At 39.3% G+C, this 21,134-nt stretch overlaps 1 protein-coding gene across 1 annotated transcript in view; it reads right to left on the bottom strand.

The window, feature by feature from the left end:
- Mical (Molecule interacting with CasL) overlaps window positions 1-21,134 on the bottom strand; it is a gene marked incomplete at its 5' end in the record, with an annotated part of 449,478 nt that overhangs the window by 17,682 nt on the left and 410,662 nt on the right. The window lies entirely within an intron of this gene.

A 21,134-nucleotide genomic window follows, 5' to 3' on the forward strand; every position in this document is an offset into this window, starting at 1 on the left:
CGGACTGCTACCAACGTCAATTAATTTGCTTGAGTCAAGAATTGGAACGAAAACGTCCGTATACTGGCAAAGGAGAACGTCTAGTGAAATTGTTGCATGACAACGCCGGGCCACACATTGCTTCTAATACAAAAGACACCATAATGAATCTTGGCTGGGACGTCTTGCAGCACCCGGCGTATTCATCAGACATTGCTCCACCCGATTATCACTTGTTCCGGTCGATGCAACACGCCTTGTCCAATATGCACTTCCAATCAGTGGATGAGATCCGAAAATGGCTTGACGACTTTATTGTGTCCAAAGACGTAACATTTTTCCGAAATGGAATTCAACTGCCTGAAAGATGGCTTATAGAAAGCAACGGCGAATACTTTGATTGAACAATTTAATTTACTTTCTTTTAAAATAAACCTTGAATGTAGCTGAAAAAATTGGATTATTCATTTGTACACCTAATAAAAGAATGCCTTTCGGCTTAAAGAATGCGCCTGCTACATTTCAGCGCTTAATGGATAATGTTTGATCGGGTTACAAAGAAACATATGTTTTGTTTATTTAGATGATATCGTTATTTACGCGCAAATCTGAAAAAAGCATAAAATTAAATTAAATCAATTATTTGAAAGACTTAGAGAAGCCGGTCTCAGTTTACAGCTAGATAAATGCGAATTTTTCAAAAAGGAACTAATATATTTAGGTCACATTATGTCTGAGAAAGGAGTCAAGTCCAATCCAGAAAAGATCAAAGCTGTGATACAATATCCTATTCCTAAGAATTATAAAAAACTCAGTTTTTGGGACTGCTAGATTAATATCGGCGATTCATTCAAAATTTCAATGAATTTACCCAGCCATTTATTTTACTTTTTTAGAAAAAGTTTCACGAAAAAAGATGTTTAGAAAAAAAGTTTCTCGTTTTAGAGAAAACACGTTATTTAAATGGAAAATCGACAACAAATAAATTGGTAAATATGCACATAGGTCAACCCCCTCAAAAGTTCATGATCTTGATATATGTTGTTGAAGACATGTTCCTGAGTGTTATGCAAAAAGATGCGGTTGTCGCTCATTAATTATTAAAAAATTATTGTTTACCTTGATATTTACCCGAAAGTGATTGAAAACAAACAATGGGAAGGAAGTGAAGAGAGGCAGGTGAGAAGAGGATGGGGCGGGGGTGGGGTGGGGTGGGAAGTGGAGGTGGGGCGTGCGTAGCACGCCGTGCTAAACGCACTTGCAACTTACGTATATACCAAACTTTTTTTGTTAATAACTTTTTAATAAACAGTGACCGCCGGCTAAAACCTTCCCACATTACTCAGAGTGATGATTTGCATAACATGATATGACTGAAATTTTTGAGATCGGGAGATGGTCCCCATAGGTAAATATTTAGTAATAAATATAACAGAAACGATTAAATACAGTTAAAATATACCATATATAGCACGTATATAATACGTATTTATTTCTTAAATATATATGTGGCGGTCGACCAGTTCCCGCCATCTACCGCGGCGCCGGCGGATCCGCGTCCGCTGAGCTGCAGGAAACAGCTTCTACAGCCGAGGACGCTCTTCTAACGAGGCGCTCCTCGACCACGTGCTATAGCACGTGCTCGCCAGAGTAGAGTTCTGGCCGCCGATGACGACATATGTTCCTTTTATTCGCAAGGAGTCTACGCAGCAAGGAGCCGAGCGACTGCCTGCGCTTCTCGCTTCGACCACCGCTTCTATGCGCCAGGGGCGACATCGCAGACGCCAACGTCCACGGCCGGGGCATCCTGACGCGGCCTCGTCGGCGCAGCCTCCCGGAGCCAGCCGCGCAGCAGCACGTTGCGTGAGTCCCGCCACATAGTGCCGCGACAGCTCGCGCATCACTCTCGCCGGGGTGCGTCTTGTTTCCGCTCACGCGTGCACGCGCCCTTCGGCTGCCCTTCGGGGAGCTTCTCTCTCCGCAGCCTTGACGGGTCGCCTGCGCGCGTCCCCGCGCAGTGCATCTCCGCGCAACAGTGCGTTCCGAGGCGCATTCACGCGCCCATCGGTCGTGCGGCAGTGCAATATTTCTCATGCCGCGTGCGCCTTCCGCGCGCGCCTTCCGTATGCATTTTCCGCGTGCATTCCACGTGCCCGCGCGGCATATTCCGTCGCCCGTGCGCGCCACGTGTTTCGCGCGCCGTGTGCACGTGCTCTTGTTGTTCGTGCGCAGCCTGAGGCATCGTGCCTCAGCTTGCGTGTTGTTTTCATATTGACATTGCGAGCGTCCTTACACATGCGTTACATTTGCGTGCGGTAATCTCTACTTTTGCGTGCGGTAATCTTTACTCTTGCGAGCAGTTTTCTTCACATTTTGCGAATGGTTTATTCTCACATTCGAGAGCGTCTCCTTCCGCGTTTCTTTTGCGAGCATTTCATTTCGCGTTCCGTTTACGAGCGTCTCGTTCTGCGTTTGTCCTTCGCGGACACATGTTTTGCGCCTCTGTACACGTGCCCGTTTCTTGTTCGCGCGTGCACGTGAGAGACAATAATAAAGTTCTGTTCTGAAGACTTTGCGTTCTACCGTTGTTGTGAGACCAAATACGATCCCAGGACACGAGTACCGTGAGCCCGTGATCTATGTGTGAGTGTGGGTGATAAGAGGTCGGTGATAAGTCGAAGCGTGCAGCGGCACCTCCACTTTTTAGTTTCCACCGAACGGAGTTCCCCCGCATCATCCTTTAATCCCCACATATGCATGGTGTCGGAAAATTTTCTATTTTTGAAAATTCTTTTGTTTTTAATAAACAATGAGCGACGGCTGCAACTTTTTGCATAACACTCAGGAACATGTCCTTAACCGTTTGAGTCCCAAGCAGCGCGATCGCGCTGTTCAGATTTTATGTCGAGAAAACCCAGTACATTTCGATCATTGTGGACAACTGACGGTGCGTTACCGATTGTCGAAGTCGCGCGCTCAGATTTACTGAAGCAAGTATATCACACCGATCCTTTTAATGTAAATAGTACATTTTATAATAATACTATAGGTAGAATAATACTATAATAATGCAATAATACATTACAAAATAAAAATTTTTATTTCATTGTTATCTTCTCAATAATTTTTATCGAACAAAACTTGAAATATTTATAAATTTACAGTACGCATATGTAATAATACAGATGTATTTTATAAAATAACGAATTACAAATTAACAATATTTTTGTGTTATGAACAAATAATTTAAATGGAGAGTAACAATTATAATTTGTAACATCGGTATTTATCAAAACATGTTGGATGGATTCCTTTTGCTTCGTTGCTCCGTTGCTTCGTCTAATCATTTTGAATCACACAATTATTAACAATGAGAAACACTTACGCAAGAATACGTCCGATCGCTTTGCAAACTACAATAAATGTGACAGAGCGATGAGAAAAAGACGAGAATCGCGTTACCTAACAAATACAAGAAGCGGTATTGGTCCGATTGGGATTCATCGATGTAAAATAAACAAAGTGCTATCGCGCTGCTTGGTATTTCTTGACCTAAAATAAAACAAGCGCTATCGCGCTGCTTGGGTCTTTTCATACTCATTTATAGAAAGCGCGGTTGCGCTATTTGGGATTCTTCGACAGTGTTTTTTCAATACCCCCTGGGACTCAAACGGTTAACAATATATATGTCATTAACTTTGAGGGATTTGACCTAACGTACATATTTATCATTTCTATTAATGACAGACGATGGCCATGAAGGAATAGGTACACAATTTTATCACAAGGGAAAATAGGTAGTGACCTTCGCATTGCTTACGCTTCCAGAACTATAAATAAAATAAAATGCAATTATGATACAACATAGAAAGAAATCCTAGTTATTGTTTGGTCAATAAAACATTTTTGACCATATTTATACGGTAAATCATTTAAAGTAATCACTGATCATAAACCGTTAACATGGCTTTTTAATATCAAAGACCCATCATCACGTTTGATGCGTTGGAGATTGAAATTAAAGGAATATAGCTATGAAGTAATTGTTACGTTCTGTGGACTCCGGGCAGTTAAAGCAAATTTTGTTATATATCGAACCTCTATTCTCTTAATATAACAATGGACATAAGAGACAGACACATTTGGGGAACAGCCGCCCGCGTCAAATCAAAGATAATCTGGAAAAATTTAATATAATAACAAGAAACAGTGCCCTGTCGTAAAAATCTAGCCACACGTTTCTGCTCAGTGTTTACTATGACAAGCGATACCTGAGAACATTCACCAGACGTGTCCAATACTCTTAGAACTATAAAATTTAAAACTCTACATTAACAAATCTCCGGTGAAACAAAACAACTCAAAGCATTTCTGCTCTAGAAGCGTGAAACTTACATCTTCCTAGTCAGAATCCATATGTACCCTATCAGCCAAATAAAGTGACTTGTATAAAAATCACGAAGGTTTCGAGTCGGGCAGATAACCCACCACCATCTCTTTATCGGTCGTCATAAAATTCTACTCCAACCTATAATTTATGTTTACATCTTAACTCTTCCGAGTGATCAAAATACCACCTCACACGTTCTCGCACTCGTACGTACCTCCCCACTCCGTAAAATTTTCTTGCGCTTTACTCCACAAGAATCCACCACCACCGCACTTTTCATGCCTAACTTATTCGGCCAATCACGACTTCCGCCCAAAATTATGAAACATATCCACTTTCCACCCCTTATTCCATTCATACCTAAAGACCCATATCTTCAAGAACAAATCGTCTCCTCCAACCAAATCTTCTTAACCTCACCTCACCCTTAATTTCTAATGGTTAAGACTTTTTTCCATTTAGGTCGATCAAGACCAATAACAGTCTCACAAAAAGAAAAAGTGATCGGTGCCTAGAACCAGACAAGTATACTTATGGGTCGCCATAAAATTCTACCCCAACCTATAATTTATGACACCTTAACTCTTCCAGGTGATCAAAACACCACCTCATATGCTCTCGCACTCGTACGTACTCTTACGTACATATTCTTATGTATCTTGATCCGCTGAATCCGAATCCAAGGTCAGAATTGGACAAGTACTAGGTTTATCGTCCCTAACCTCAAAAAACTGATCATAACTTCACTTAATAAAATTAAGCTTTATATGGTTGAATTCAGCTTAAAAAATGCTACTGTTCTTATCATTACAAAAATTTTCAATTTGCAAAAATAAAGATGGTGGGAGAGGGATATATTAGGTGTAGTAAAAAGAAATCCATTATTTTTTCAATAGACGGCTTTAATTATCTGTATCTCGCGTTGTATAAGTCCGATCGGGTTCCACTAGATGGCGTTAGAAAGATGAGATTTCGTATTAAAAAAACTTTTCTGACAGTTTTGTGATTAGTTGACTCAGTTTTGTTTGAGCGCGCGTCAAAGATGGACACTAACAAAGAAAAAATAGGCTATATTTTACAGTTTTTCTTCGATAAAGGCGAAAACGCAAGCCAGGCGGCTGAAAATGTGAATAGTGTTTATGGTCCTGATACTGTAACAGCCAATCACGCGCAATTTTGGTTTCGTCGATTCCGTTCCGGTAATTTCGATGTCAAAGATGCACCACGCATTGGAAGGCCAATTGTCGAAAATATCGATAAAATCATGGACATTGTCAAGTCCGACCGTCATGTAAGCACTGTTTCGATTGCCCAAGAGCTAAAGATTGCACAAAAAACCGTTTGGAACTATTTGAATAAGGCTGAATACAAAAAGAAGCTCGATGTATGGGTGCCACACGAGTTAACGAAAAAAAACCTCATGGACCGAATTTCCATCTGCGAATCGCTGCTGAATCGCAACAAAATCGACCCATTTCTGAAGCGGTTGGTCACTGGTGATGAAAAGTGAATCACTTACGACAACGTCAAGCGAAAACGGTCGTGGTCGAATCGCGGTGAGCCGGCGGAAACGGTGGCCAAGCCAGGATTGACGGCCAGAAAGGTTTTGCTGTGTGTTTGGTGGGATTGGCAGGGAATTATCTACTATGAGCTGCTCCCCTACGGCAAAACTCTTAACTCGGAACTGTACTGTCAACAATTGGACCGTCTGAAGGAAGCAATCGCCCAGAAACGGCCAGCTTTGGCCAATAGGAGAGGAATTGTGTTCCATCAGAACAACGCCAGGCCACACACATCGATAGTGACTCGCCAGAAGCTCCGGGAGCTTGGTTGGAAGGTTCTTATGCATCCACCTTATAGTCCGGACCTGGCACCAAGTGATTACCATCTGTTCCTGTCCATGGCGAACAATTTTGCTGGAGAAAAATTCGCTTCAAGAGAGGCTTGTGAAAATCGACTGTCTCAATTTTTTGCCAATAGAGACGAGGGCTTCTATGAGAGAGGCATAATGAAATTACCTTCAAAATGGCAACAAGTTATCGAACAAAACGGCGCATATTTGACCTAAATCGGATCATTCTAACTATGGTAATTAAAGCCTTCAATTTCATGCAAAAATAATGGATTTCTTTTTACTACACCTGATATTATATATTGTATATTATATATTATATATTATATGCTGTGTAACTAAAAATAATAGACACGTATTTTTTTATACGTGCGCAATTTCATATTTAAGGGTTAAAATTACTTTTACTAGATATATATAGGTATACCTGGTTTTGAGAGAGTATATTTCAAAAACTATAAGAGATAAGAAAAATATTTTAAATAAAAGTTGTATGGTTTTTGATGCTCCTTGCAACTGTGTAGTTATACTTCTTAAAAATATTATAATTTTTTATAACCCCCTGCCATCATCTTTATTTTTGCAAATTGAACATTTTTGTAATGACAAGAATTGTAGCATTTTTTAAGCTGAATTCAACCATATACAGCTTAATTTTGTTAAGTGAAGTTATGATCAGTTTTTTGAGGTTAGGGACAATAAAGCTAGCAATTGTCCAATTCTGACCTCGGATTCGGATTCAGCGAATCAAAATATATAAGAATATACTTGTCCGGTTTTAGGCACCGACCACTTTTTTTGTGGGGCTGTGTAATTAAAAATGCTAATCAGAACTTCGACAGCATTGGTTTCCCTCAGGGTTCCACCCTGTCTCCAAGGCTCATTTCTCTCTTTGATAAATTCATCTTGGTACTTTCTGCCTCCGACTATCCGTATAAAAATCACGACAACTCGCCTCCAGACGCAGAATTTTTCAGTTTCTACGACCCGGCAGAATCTTTCTCAGTTTTCCACGACCAAGCAGAATTTTCTCGGTTTTTTCCTACGATCTTTTACGTCATTGAATGACTATTCTGTGCACAATTGGACAACGTGTGAGCAACTCAGTAAAATTCAGCCCACCTCTTGGCACAGATAAAGGGTTATTCACCTATCTACGCAGACCAGCAGCAAATAACTTTTTTTATTAGACATCTTGGAAGCAACAGTAAGTTTTATATTCTTTATTCTCTTATATTTTCCTTCCATTGACTGAACCTCTTTATTGGCATTTTTCCTTCATATTGAAATCGGGGTTCAGTAGGCCATTGCTATCATTCTAAAACTATCAACCAAATCCTCAAATCAATTGAGTCAATTATTGAAACGGGAGACCCCGACGATTTGCAATCTACTGCTCAATATCTTCGAGCAATAACTAATATTGCTTTAGGAACTAACTATCGCCCAGATTCATCGCATCCATTTATTCATCTCTATATTCTCCCGCTTTCCTTGATTTTTCTCCAGGATATCCCTCCACTCTCTCCCATACGTGCATCCACTCTCTCTCTCTCTCTCTCTCTCTCTCTCTCTCTCTCTCTCTCTCTCTCAAATTTCCATTCCTCTCAATTCACCTGACCGCTCTTGTCCCCTCTCACCGCTCTAGACTTATCCATATTCGTTTTCTTTCCCTCTTTCTCCCTCCTCAATATTTCCTACACACACACACACACACACATACACACACACACACACGCGCGCGCGCGCGCACACACGCTCATATGCTCCCACTCGCACGCTCACGCTCACACGCTCACACGCTCACACTCACGCACACGTACACGCACTCGCACTCGCACACGCACACGCACACGCTCACGCAGACGCAGACACAGTCGCAGACACAGACACACACACACGCACACACACACGCACACGCTCACGCTCACACGCTCGCATGCTCACACGTTCACACGCTCACACGCTCACACGCTCACACGCTCACACGCTCTCACGCTCTCACGCTCACACGCTCTCACGCTCACACGCTCTCACGCTCTCACGCTCACACGCTCACGCTCACGCTCACGCTCACGCTCACGCTCATGCTCATGCTCACGCTCACGCTCACGCTCACGCACACGCAAACGCAGACACAGTCGCAGACACAGGCACAGACACATACACACGCGCGCGTGCGTGCACGCGCGCGCACACACACATTTTAGGTGTGTGAATTAATTCTGTCCATCTGGCGGTTAATTGCTTTACTATGTAATTTTCTAACCTCTAATGTCTGCAAATGTCTATTTTTTAGTTTTAATATCTGGCAATAATATTCAGTTGATAAACGTTTGGGTTTGTAACAATAACGTCGTGTTTATCTGATTCGAAAATGTCGAAATTCAAGCCAAAAAAGCACTTCCGGGAAGTTCTCATTTTCTGTTTTCATTTGAAGAAAACAGCCGCTGAAGCTCATCGAATGCTCGTAAAAGCTTATGGTAAAAGTGCTCCCACCGATAAATCATACAGAGAATGGTTTCGACGTTTCAAAACTGATAATTTTATTGTCGATGACATATCTCGTCCAGGTCAGCCGAAGAAGTTCGAAGACGAGGAATTGCAGGCGCTAATCGATGAAGATCTGTGTCAATCGCAACATGAGCTCGCGCAATTATTGAATGTTGATCGATCAACAATTTCTGTGCGTCTGGCAGCCATGGGAAAGATTTACAAAGAAGGAAGGTGGGTGCCATACGAACTGAAAGAAAGCGACATCGAGAAGCGAAAAGCCATGTCTGAAATCTTGCTTGCCAGGTAAAAAAGAAAAAGTTGTTTGCATCATATTGTGACTGGAGACGAAAAGTGGATATACGAGGTGTGTGAGAAAAATAATGAGATTGACAACACTGCGAGCGATTTGGCAACGCTGTGTTGTTTTACTTGTGTAGACCGGTGTGTTCATCCCTTCCAAATGCTCAGTCCGAGTTTCAGCTCCGTACAGCCATCACGTGATTTTTGAGAGCGCCATCAGTGAAGTTGTGTGTTTGTTGTGTGTTACGAAAATGAGACAATGGAATTTAGAGCAACGTTATGCCATCAAGTTTTGTGTTAAACTTGGGGAATCCGCGAGTGTGACTTTTGAAAAGTTGAAACAGGTCTATGGGGAACATTCCTTATCAAGAGCACAAGTTTTTCGCTGGCACAAAGCATGTTTGGAAGGCCGAGAACACGTTGAAGATGAACCTCGCTCAGGGAGACCTTCAACTTCAAAAACCGATGAGGCATTCCTCTTGTTCCACAGGCCCCCTATTCACCTGATCTGAGTCCTTGTGACTTTTTTCTTTTCCCGAAGTTGAAAAATGTCTTAAAAGGACGTCATTTTGGGACTCTGGAGAACATTCAAAAGAATGTGACCAACATGTTAAAGGCCCTACCAGTTGAAGCCTTTCAGCGCTGCTACCAAGACTGGAAACTACGACTCCGCCGGTGTATAGCTGCCGAAGAGAACTACTTTGAAGGGGACAATATTGTTGTTTGAAAGAAATAAAAACTTTGGTAGATAAAAAATCAGTCTCATTACTTTTCTCACACACCTCGTATTTCGATAATCCCAAACGAAGTAAATCCATTAGCGACCCAGGGAAACCATTTACATCGATACCAAAGCGGAATATTCATGGCAAGAAAGTATTGCTCTATATATGATGGGACCAGAAGGTAGTGTATCATGAACTATTAAAACAGAGCCAAACCATCACTGCCGAACTTTACCAACAACAATTGATCCGTTTGAACAACGCATGAAGAATAAATAGCCGGAATATGCAAAGAGACAATACAAAGTGATCTTCCAGCACGATAACGCTCGGCCACATGTTAGAAAGATTGTGAAGGCCACCTTGGAAGTACTTGGCTGGGACATTTTACCTCACCTGCCGTATTTACCAGACATTGCTACATCCGATTATCATTTGTTCAGATATATAGCACACGAGCTTTCGGACACTTCAACAATTATGAAGAAATAGAGAAATGTCTCAATAAATGGCTTCGAAGGACGAGTCGTTTTTCCGTCACTGCCAGACAGATGGGAAACAATAATTGCAAGCGATGGCAAATTCTTTGTTTAGTGTACTATTACGTCCTGCGAACTCCGGACAATTAATTAAAAAATCTTTTTTCTTTTCTTTCTCTCTCTCTCTCTCCTTTCGAACTTCTATTCTCCTAATATAACAATGGACATAGGAAACAGACCCATCTGACGAACAGCCGTCGCGCCAAATGAAAAGCGATTCAGGAAAATTTCATAACAGGAAACAGTGCCCTGTTGTAAAAATCTAGAGTTTATATTTGGGTAGTGTTCGCTAAGTGTGTCCGTCGGCTTAGCTATAAAAATTTGAAACTCTGCGCTAACAGATCACCAGTAGAACAAAGCAACTCGAAACACTCCTGCTCTAAAACTTTGAAACCTACATCTCCCTAATCTAAAACCACATGCTGCCTAACAACAAAGCTTAGTCGTAAAATCTAATCTCAGCCTTTAGTTTTCGGCATCTTGACATTTCCACCTGGCCACTTGTATACATCTCTCTACCCCACAAGAATCCACCACCATCACACTTGTCGTGCCTAATCCATTCGGCCAATCATAACCTATCTCTATCCACTCAAAACTATGATACATCTACGCTCCACCCCTTATCCCATCTATATTCATGTCTTCGAGAACTAACTGTCTCTTCCCACGATATCTTTTAACTTCGCCCTTAACTTTTAATGGCTAAGACTTTTTCCCACTAACAAGGAGAGGACGTATCGACCGGAAAACGGTTTGGAACGAAACTTACGGAGTTAATAGTACTTGACTACTGATAACTCATGGTAATAGCATACGACGCAATACCTCTTCATTTTCGAGAAAAAACTGTTTAAAGAAAAGAGCCAACAAAGTGTATGAGTTAGTAAGAAAGGTATTCAACGAAGCGGCGTAGCGCAACAGCGAAGGTAACAGACTACTGAGGTGACGGCTGAGGTTCGATCCCTGCTGTATGGTTTTTTATTCTGTAAGCATGAAAATGAAACAGAAAACATTAATAAGTAATAAAACTGCGTTTCTTAAATATATTAGTGTTTGTTAAATATATTATTAATGATTTAAATTGCAAAAAGACCGTAAATCTTATTTATGAAATATATAGTGTATGAGAAAATTTTTATATAATAATTGCAATGGAAATAGGAATAAAAATATTGTTATGAAATATATAGGAATGCTATTAACCCTTTGCGGTCGATGCCGCCACAGTGGCGGCATTTGCAAGTCGTCATAGAAGTCGATGCCACCAGGCTGGCATTCATGATCTCCTGGCGTGCGGCACGGCAAATGAGGCTTAGCGATAATGAAAGAAAACTATCCTCCCGATGCTAGATTCAAATGTTTAGATCAACCTACAGATATCCATGTTTATCGATCTCTTCGAATCGGCCGATTGCAAAGGGTTAAACTAATATGAGATAATTTTTCGTAATCTTATATCGTATATATAAAATATTTATTTCTGTTACAACTCTCTCTATGTTGTATTGAAGTCGTGTTGTGTCTTTATCTCTTCTGGCAATCCCCTTTCAAAAACTTCCTTTGTGTCATTCTAAACGATCGTTAAGAATGACGAAATGATTCGAGCATCGGAACAGTCGTCAGTAGAGCAAGCAGCAGTGTGCGTTTACTAGTGATACAGAGCAATTCGGTGATCATATTTAAATTACATATATCATAACAATGTCAGAGAATCCTTCAACAAGCAAAATAGTTGATGTAGAATAGCTAGAAGAAAGATCTTTTGAAAATGAAGATTTTAAAGGTGAATTCACTAATGCTCTCGTATATGCGAATTCTGTTTACGAGAGTAATGAATTATTATCGAAAAATCCTCCAGCGAAAATATAATATATTTTTACTCATATTTCCATTGCAATTATTACATAAAAATTTTCTCATACACTATATATTTTATAGGTAAGATTTACGGTTTCTTTGCAATTTAAGTCATTAATAGTATATTTAACAAACACTAATATATTTAAGAAACGCAGTTTTATTACTTATTAATGTTTTCTGTTTCATTTTTATGCTTACAGAATAAAAAAAATCATACAGCAGGGATCGAACCTTAGTCGTCATCTCGGTAGTCCGTTACCTTAGCTGCTGCACTACGCCGCTTCGTTGAATACCCTTCTTACTAACTCGTACACTGTGTTGGCTCTTTTCTTTAGACCGTTTCTTCTCGAAAACAAAGAGGTATTGCGTTGTATACTATTACCATGAGTTATTAGTAGTCAAGTACTATTAACTCCGTAAGTTTCGTTCCAAACCGTTTCCCGGTCGATGCGTCCTCCCCTTGTAAGGTCAACCAGGACCAATACTAAAAATTTACAAATTAAATCTTTGAAATCATTGGGCTCTCCTTGGGGCTTTACCCCTTCCCCAAAGGCCATTTCTCTACCCATCTTGGCGGGTCCTGCCTCTGACCATCAGTATAAAAACCACGAAATTCGCTTCCGCGAGCACTCAGATATTCTGATTTTGAGCATTCGGACACTCAGATTCAACACGTTACATTATCGTAAACGACCTATTTCTCGTCACCCGTCATCATTCATTTAAAAAATGGGTCGTTTTCTTTACGTTTTCATAGCAAATCGCAGATGGATATGCATGTGGTCAAGTTAGCCTCGGTTTATTGTTGCGGCACCCGAACATTAAGCCGAGAAACATATTCCAGCTGGCGCAAATACTTTTCTACGCTTATGTGGGATATATTCAATGTTGTAGCAATCTCTCGTACTGATTGGGATGGATTTACTTCGATCATAGCCTTAATGTCACTTGAATTAATCTCGGTCGGGCGACCGGAGCGGGACACATCATTGACGTTGAAATCTCCAGAACGGAAATTGGCATACCACTTTTGGCATACGTGTTCTGTTAACACGTTGACTGCCACGGAATTTTTCACGATTCCGGTCTAAAAAGCCAATTTGATTTAATCATGTTATATTATTAAAAACTTTAATAATAGTACATAGTAATAATCAAAAAGCTTAAAAAATGTTTTTTTTTTAAACATTTCTTTTTCTCTTTCCTGAGGCCATCTATTCATATTTACTGTTATGCTACGAGTTTCCTCGTAGCTGTACAAATATGCCAAATAATGAAGGGACGAGATAACTCGTAGTTAGGCGTCCTGGGCAAGTAAACAATCTACGAGATATCTCGAAGTTGGCAGTCAACGTGTTAAAATAAATAGATTTCAAATTAGAACAGAGGGATTTCGAGCGACGCTTGCAATTTTGTAACTGGGCCTTAAACCAAATTCGAAGAAACCCACATTTTATCGCAGAGATGTTCTTTTCTGATGAAGCCGCGTTCGGTAACAGAGGGGGCGTTAATAGACGTAATTATCATTATTACTCTAATCAAAATCCTCATTGGCAAAGAAGCCAAGAATTTCAAAGGCAATGGTTTATTAACGTTTGGGCAGGTATTTTTGGAAATGACATCATAGGCCCATACTTTTTTTAACATAATCTAAACGCGCCATTTAGTGTTTCTTCAGAATGATCTGCCCAACCTTTTGCGACATGTCAATAATGACTTGCTCAACCGAATGTGGTTTCAGCAGGATGGAACACCAGCTCACAGGTCCCGAAATGATACAAATTATTTGAATAATAAATTTAATAATAGATGGATTGGAATGGGTAGTCGGACTCATGAATAGCCACCAAGATCATTTGACTTAACCCCTCTCGATTTTTACTTTTGGGGATACGTAAAAGAAAAAGTTTATACGGAAGAGCTTACAACAGCAGAAAACATAAAGGAACGTATTCGAGAGGCATGTACGAACATAAACGCAGATGTCCTTCAAAAAGTGCAGGATGATTTTTGCCGCAGGTTGGACATCTGTCCAAGTAAATGACGGTCTTTTCGAACATCTACAATAATTGTACGTGCCCTGATCTTACCTTGACCGGTCGGATCGTGCTTTCGATCTTGCCTTGATCGGCTGGATGGTACTTTCGATCTTGCTTTGACCGGTCGGATCGTGCTTTCGATCTTGCCTTGACCGGCGGGTTCGTTGTTTCGATCTTGCCTTGACCGGCCGGATCGTGTTTTCGATCTTGCCTTGACTGACCGGATCGTGCTTTCGATCTTGCCTTGACTAGCCGGATCGTGCTTTCAATCTTGCCTTATAACTTAAAAAGTACTTAACGAAAAGGTACTTAATTATAGGGTTTTGGAAAGCTTTTGATGTAAGCTAGAAGAATATGTAATGGAAAGTAGTTAGTTCTATTTAAGAAATTGTTAGTTCTATTTAAGAAGATGACCTTCATGTGACCTTCAAAAAACTATTCAATGTCAAACTAATGACATCGTCTTATGCCTTCCTCAAAACCATACAACTTTTGTCTGAAACATTGTTTTCTACAATCAAAAATAAAAAAGTTATTTGGGGTTGGACATTAAAATAGGACACCCTGTATAATTTTTCCTGCGGTCTGTCCTCGTTGCACTTTTGATGGTGAAGGTTCATTTTGAAAGTACTATCGATTGCTACTACGATTGTTACTACTGTCAATTGCTACTTTGTTTCTGGATTATAGTTATCTGGATTCTGGATTATAGATTACATCCAGGTTTCGTCATTTATGACGATATTAAAAACATCCTTATTTTACCTTTCTTTGAACTTGAATTTGTAGCGTATAATGACACCAATTGACTCACTTCTTTTGCCCAAACGTAAGCAGATATGGCACTCAACGACTGTATCACGTTGTGAAATGTAAATAAACCTTAATTATCGTTTGTGCTGCAGTTGATCTGATCTTCAGGGTCATCTCTATTTCCCTATAGGTAATATACCGGTCTTCTTTCATTAGGTTTTCCATAGCAGCAATATTTTCATCTGTTATTACGGTGTGAGGTTATTACCCTCAGAGCGAGGCTCATCTTTAAAACTTTGCCATCTACGTTTAAATTCGGCAAACCAATTGAATACTATAGCACGTGATGGCATAGAGTTCCCAAAACACTTCACTAAACGCTCATGATATTGATCTTGATTTAAACCAAATTTAAGATTATAAAAACTCATGGCATAAAAGTCGCATCCCTTAAGTTTCATTGCAGTCGACTGACGCACCCAAACTAACTGACACTCTTAAACCTTCCCTCTTTAAACCAGTAGATCTAACTGTAGTTTTCCACACCAATCTATTATCAATGAAGGAGATGCTCTTTCAAACGCACAAAGTTTCATTGTCGTAAGGCTTTCTAATTTTGAGTGTCTAAAAATTTTCGGCATAACCCTCGTACTATTATACAGGGTGTCCGGTAATAACTACCAACCCGAAGTGTGAAGGTAGATTTGGTTAAACTGAAAAGAGAAGTAAAATACAATTTTGCAAGAATCGCAATAATTATCGAGTTATTAATGGTAGATGTCTGACGAGTGAGTGCGCGCCGAGATGGATGATTGGAGGAGCATCACAGCCTCTCGGACCACAGGGCGATCCAGTTGGCCTAGCAACAGTTGGCAGCATGCGGCGAGATGTGCGTGTGAGATACGAATAGTGTAACGTTGTCCTTCCCGCCGTGCACCGGTAATAATTGTTGGATCGACTGAGCCGCGTTGTGATCCGGCTGCAACGCTTCTCCAATCATTTATGTCGGCGCGTGCTCACTCCTTAAATTTCTATCATTAATAACTCGATATTAATTGCGATTCTTGTAAAATTAAATTTTACTTTTATTTTCAGTTTAACTCAAACTATGTTCAAACTTCGGGTTGGCAACTAATTACTGGACAACCTGTATAAAGTATTCTATTTCTAATTAATCTAGACAATTTGCTTCGAAATGATTAATAATACATTATTAATAATACAAGAACAAAAAGGCTAATATAGGCACTTGATCCAGAAATATAAACTTATACATGTATTTATATAGTAAATTATTAATATCATTCAAGTATTCAAATACGTCTTTTCCTGATATCAAAAATTATATATGTATAATGAATGAGTTATCAGTTTATACTATTCTGCCGCCAAGTGGCGCTTACGGCGGGATTAACAAGAGAACGTAGAGAACGTGGAAATTCAAAAGAAATTTTGAAACTTTGTATGGAAATAAGTAAAACCAACTTCCTGAAATTTCTTGGCGTTTTCCTCAAAAGCTTTACTAAAATTGTTAAATGTGGACTGCATAATAGACATTTATTTTTTGTACAAATCTGTTAACTGTTTTGAACCATTATATATGAGATCTATTAGGTCAATTGGAAAGTTCCATCCGTTTTTTTGCAAAACATATGACTTTATTTAAGAAACAAAATAAAAAAGTACATCAATCAAAATATTATTCATCGATAGCGATGATTTTTTTCATCTTTCGGTCAGCAAGTGAACTCCGCGGCGAAAGAATGACTCATCTTTGGAGGCTATCCAGTTAGACCTATTTTTCGATGTCTTCATAAGAATTGAAGCATTCGTCAGCAAGTGCGTGTGCCATCGACCGAAACAGGTGGTAGTCGGGAAGGACACAGTCTGGTGAATAAGCCGCATGGAACACTTCCCAGCGAAGTGCTTCTAACGTTTCCTTGACAGATTTTGTGACGTGAAGCCGAGCGTTGTTATGAAGCAAAATTACTTTATGCTGTCTCGTTTCATATTCTAGTCGTTTTTCGTGTAATGCTCGGCTCAAACGGATCATTTGTTCTCTGTAGAGATCCCCTGTGACTGTTTGACTACTTTTCAACAGCTTATGGTACAGCATACCCTTCTGGTCCCACCAAATACAAAGCATTGTCTTCTTTTCATGGATATTCCGTTTTGGCGTTGAGGGTTGGCCGGGATCGCATACGTTTTTTGACGTTTAGGGTTGTCAAATAAATCCATTCTTCATCTCCAGTGATGATACGATATAAAAACCCCTTTCTTTGTTACCTAGCAAACAGAATTTCGCAGATGGTTTTCCGCCTTTCAATGTATCTTGCCTTCAGTCCATATGGGACCCATTTTCCTTCTTTGTAAAATTTTCTTAAGGCTTTCAAACGATCGGACACGAAATGACGAAATGACAGATTGAGCACTATTTAATACTTCTGCAAGTTGTTTTTGCGTTTGACATGGGTCTACGTCCACCTATGCCAGCAATTCTCCGTCTTCGAATACTCTTGGCCGTCCTGAACGCTCTTTGTCCTCTACATAAAAATCACCACTTTTAAAGCATCGAAATCATTCTCTGCATGTTTTATCGGAAGAAGCATTATCACCATAAACTTCTACAAGCATTCGATGAGCTTCAGCTGCAGTTTTCTTCCAATTGAAGCAAAAGATTAACACTTCGCGCAAATTACGCTTATTTGGCTCAATTTTGACATTTTCGATGCAGTAAGAAATAATATTATTGATGCGAGCGTATACCTTTATGTACTGAATGTTATTGACAGATGTCAAAACAAACCATTAAGCTTCTTTTAGACATTATTTTTTTATATGAAAGTACAACATCTCAGGAATGTTGTGTCAAAATTTCAAGTTGATCCGAGCAAAACTGAGTGAGTGAGAGCGTCTAGAAGACCCGCCCGTCCGACCCGTTGAAGCACGAGCGGCACGTAGGGCGCAGGTATAAACACGTTTGTTTTCAAGACCGGTAGAACCGTTAGTCTCGCATCAATCCTTGAACTGTACGCTTGTTGTGCGCCTGTGGAAAAGATTTTCGTGCCGTTTTCTACTATGGAAGATCGTAAAGTGAACAGAAATACCCGGCAAAATAGTGCAGCTCGAAAAGACAGGTTTAAAAAACGGAGGCAGAGTTTTAATCCAAAAACGGCCGAAACTGATCCATTAAGTTTCAGTACATCTGCAAAAAAAATAAAGTATCTCGAGGACATGCATGTGCCAACAGACAATACTGTAGAATACAGAATTCTGAATTTTTTTACAGTTTTTTCGGCCATTTCGAATGTAGTAAAGTGCAAGATATGCAATGGTGATGTACAATTTCAAACGTGCAGTGATCGTGGCTTTGGATTCAAAATTGCTGTAATAACGTGTAACACGTGTCCGCCCAATTACATATCCTCTTGCCCTTTTATCGGCCATACTTATGAAATAAATCGCAGATTTATTTACGTAATGAGAATTTTAGGACTAGGATTAGAAGGGTGTAAAAAGTTTTGCGGTTTAATTGACCTGCCACCATTTTTAAATCAAACAACTTACGATATTATAGTTAAAAATATGAAAGAGTATGTGAATACCGTTGCTGAGAAAATTTTTTCAAATGCTGTAGAAGAAGAAAAAAAAGAAACATGTAAGAAATACAATTTAGATTATACAAATGAACTAACTGTATAGGGAGACGTGGCAAAAGCGTGGTTTTAATTCATTGTTTGGTGTAGCATCATTAATTGGCTATTATAGTAGTAAAATTATTGATGTATGCGTAAAAAGTATCTACTGTAAAATGTGTGAAGTTTGGAGTAAAAAAATGAATGTCAAAGAGAATGAATACAAAGAATGGTACGAAACACATAAGGAAAATTGCTCCGCAAATCATACAGGTTCCTCTAGCAAAATGGAAGTGGATGCGGTAATAGAAATGTTTAACTGTTCTGAGGAAAAATACGGTGTAAAATATCGTTATTATATCGGAGACGGAGACTCGGAAACATTTACTGGAATATTACAAAAAGTTGATTATGGCAATGATTTTGAAATTTTCAAGAAAGAATGTGTTGGGCATGTCCAAAAAAGAATGGGAGCTCGCCTCCGTAATCTCGTCAATAACACTGTCGTTGAAGTTGAAACGAAAAATAAGAAAAGAATAAAAAGAAAAGTTTTGGGAGGAAAAGGCAAATTAACCGGAAAAACGATAGACAAGCTCACGGTTTATTACGGACTAGCAATTCTACGTAATTGTGAGAATATTGAGGACATGAAAAAAGGTATTTGGGCCACATTTTACCACTACGCTTCTACAAATGAAAATCCTCAACACGATATGTGTCCAGTTGGCGAAGATTCTTGGTGTGAGTGGCAGCGTGCTGCAGCTATGGACAAGCTTCAATCGTTCGTGCACTCATATGACAGTTTTAATAATGACATATTGCAAGCAATTCGACCTGTTTACGAAGATTTGAGTTCGGATACCTTACTAAAAAGATGTATTGGCGGCTTCAACCAAAACAACAATGAGAGCTATAATCAGTTGATCTGGAAAATTACGCCAAAAATTGTTCCAAGTGGCTCTACAATAATAGATATTGCTGCTAAAATTTCAGCGTATGTTTTTAACGAAGGATCATCGAGTCATCTAGCTATTCTTTATTCAATGGGAGTGAAATTAGGACGTAATTCTGTCGATTATTGCCGAAAATTGGACGAAAAACGAATTAACGCCGCCGAGTACAGAGCGAAACTCGCTACGCGGGAGGCAAGAATCCTGCAAAGACAGAAAAATTCTGAACAATTGGACATTCTGGAAGGCGTCGAGGACTTATTTTATCCTGGAATAGACGATTCTGTGTAAGTTGAAAAAAGAAATTGTTATGGAGGTTTTATTCATACTGAAAACTTTAAACGCGTTTTTCTTGAAACCACATTTTCAAAGTTGGTGGACACGATATCTCAAAATCTAATGCACCGATCATTTTCAAATTGTGCACACTTATTTTATACATGTTAAGCTTCCGGGTGAACGAAGGATTTTTGTTTTCAATAATTAGAACTCGTTTTATAAACATAATACGGTCAATTTTTTAAGCGAAAATCGTGACCTTAACTTCAAAGTATTCTAAAAAATTCAAAATTCAAATTTTTTCAAAATCCTTCGTTCACCCGGAAGACAAAGTCCTATACAAACGAAATCTTTTTGCTTTTTTTTGTTTCAGATAATCCTGCCTAAGATATGATGTCCACGAGAATGCATCTTTTTTTTTACGATTCGCATTTACGTCATCGCTAAAACTTATATTACTATTATTATTGGCTAAAAAAATTACAAACTGTTCTTCAAACATAGCTTAACATTATAGAAAAGTTTTTGAATAAATAAGTATAGTCATTTAGTTTAAAAAAATTCTTGAAAAACCTCCTTTTTTCGCGCCTCTGACTATATATTCCCCCTTTTAAGTATACGATTTGCTGTCGATTTCGATATGCCGTGTTTCTTGATTTGTCTGATGGAAATTTGGGGATTCAATACAGCGGCACTCAAGACAACCAATGAATTTGCTTCACTTGACTCAGATTTTTGTCATATCCTTTTTAAACTTCCCTGCTGTGCCCTCTCGGTGAGTTTTCTTATTGTCTTTCTACACGGATGACGTCTGCTAGGATACCTTTCAGCATGCAGCCTTTCCGCTGCACTGTAATTATTTCCAGCCTCACCCAAAATACGAATCATGTTAACTATTTCGTTTGGCGGATAATCAGCCACAATTACAGGACTACTAAAAAATTTTGTAACAATGCTCAAATATTACAATCGCCAAGAAAATATCGATGCACTTTAACGCGTATGGGGTATACTTCGGGTCGAAACGTGGTTGTCATAGTCAAAATTGGACCGAAAGTTCAAAAATCCAAGAAATTGATTTTTTGAATTTTAGGTTGAAAATGACACGTGCTTTTAATCTTGCCTTGACCGGCCAGATCGTGCTTTCAATCTTGCCTTATAACTTAAAAAGTATTTAACGAAAATATATTAAATTATAAGGTTTAGGAAAGCTTTCGATGTAAGCTAGAAGAATATGTAATGAAAAGTTGGTAGTTCCATTTAAGAAATTGAAGATGACCTTCATGTGACCTTCAAGAAACTATTCAATGTCAAACTAATGACATCTTCTTATG

The sequence above is a fragment of the Harpegnathos saltator genome, unplaced genomic scaffold (genome assembly GCF_003227715.2).
Source record: "Harpegnathos saltator strain DR-91 unplaced genomic scaffold, Hsal_v8.6 scaffold205, whole genome shotgun sequence".
Taxonomy (NCBI): domain Eukaryota; kingdom Metazoa; phylum Arthropoda; class Insecta; order Hymenoptera; family Formicidae; genus Harpegnathos; species Harpegnathos saltator.